A 1,359-nucleotide genomic window follows, 5' to 3' on the forward strand; every position below is an offset into this window, starting at 1 on the left:
TTATGCATTAGAGAAAGTAAAGGGAATTTGGGGGTCTCTAAAGGGGAAGGCTCCCTTGGGGGAGGTGTCATGGCTTCTCCACTTAGCCAGGTGACATTTGAAACTCATCCTGGCATCAGTTGTCCTCTCTGAGGAGTTAGGCTGAGGACTTTGGGTTAGGGTTAAATACCCAAATATCAGTCCTGAGTTTCCTGATTCATCTGGGGAGTGAGTGGCTACAGGAACAGGTATCCTTTCAAGTGAAGCTTTCCTGCCTTCCAGTTCACAGGAGGTTCTAGGAGATTAGGTATTTTTTTGAGAATGGAAAGGATCAAGACATCAGCACATCTGCCAGCTTCCAGAGTCCATGTGTCAGTGACTGTCTTGTTAACTGGTGGCAGGGGTACCCCTGTGAGGGGTGCAGGGGAAGCCCCATGCAAGCAGACGTAGGAGAACATCCATTCCTCATTGGCAGGGCACCTGTAGGAAAAGGTCAGTCCCTCTGGGGAGCCTGCTGCCCTAGGGTTTTTTTGTTTTGTTTTGAGATGGAGTCTCTGTCGCCCAGGCTGGAGTGCAGTGGCGCAATCTCGGCTCACTGCAAGCTCTGCCTCCCGGGTTCACGCCATTCTTCTGCCTCAGCCTCCTGAGTAGCTGGGACTACAGGCGCCTGCCACCATGCTGGCCAATTTTTTAAAAAATTTTTAGTAGAGACGGTGTTTCACCGTGTTAGCCAAGATGGTATCGATCTCCTGACCTCATGATACACCTGTCTCAGCCTCCAAAGTGCTAGGATTACAGGTGTGAGCCACCACGCCTGGCTGTTTTGTTTGTTTTTTTGATACGGAGTCTCGCTCTGTCACCTGGGCTGGAGTGCAATGGCACAATCTCGGCATCCTGCAACCTCCGCCTCCAGGGTTCAAGCGATTCTCCTGCCTCAGCCTCCCGAGTGGCTGGGACTACACCACTGCACCCAGCTATTCTCAGTAGAGACAGAGTTTCACCATGTTGGCCAGGCTGGTCTCGAACTACTGACCTTGTGATATGCCCGCCTTGTCCTCCCAAAGTGATGGCATTGCAAGTGTGGGCCACGCACCTGCCGTAGGGTTTTGTAATCGGTACATTCCTGGAGTCTGAGCTGTTTGATGACAGGGGAAGCAGTGGCCATTCAGGGAGGCCTCATGTCTCCTTGGGAGGACTTACCGATCTCTGACTGAGGACTGCCCCCTGCTGGAGGCTCCAAGTTTGTGCTCTAGGGCAGTGCTACCCATAGGAGCACCACAGAACCACTTCGTTCATTTAAAATTTTCCAGTAAATGAAAAAAGTAAAAGTAAAATTAAAAGTAAAAAGAAACAGGTGAAATTAATTTTTTTTTTTTTTTT

At 50.0% G+C, this 1,359-nt stretch overlaps 1 protein-coding gene across 1 annotated transcript in view; it reads left to right on the forward strand.

Annotated features, from left to right (window-relative positions):
- Nucleotides 1-1,359, forward strand: part of ZC3H4 (zinc finger CCCH-type containing 4) — a 62,166-nt gene that overhangs the window by 41,220 nt on the left and 19,587 nt on the right. The gene's annotated exons all lie outside the window — the stretch shown is intronic.

The sequence above is a fragment of the Colobus angolensis genome, unplaced genomic scaffold, assembly GCF_000951035.1.
Source record: "Colobus angolensis palliatus isolate OR3802 unplaced genomic scaffold, Cang.pa_1.0 Scaffold60, whole genome shotgun sequence".
Classification (NCBI taxonomy): Eukaryota; Metazoa; Chordata; class Mammalia; order Primates; family Cercopithecidae; genus Colobus; species Colobus angolensis.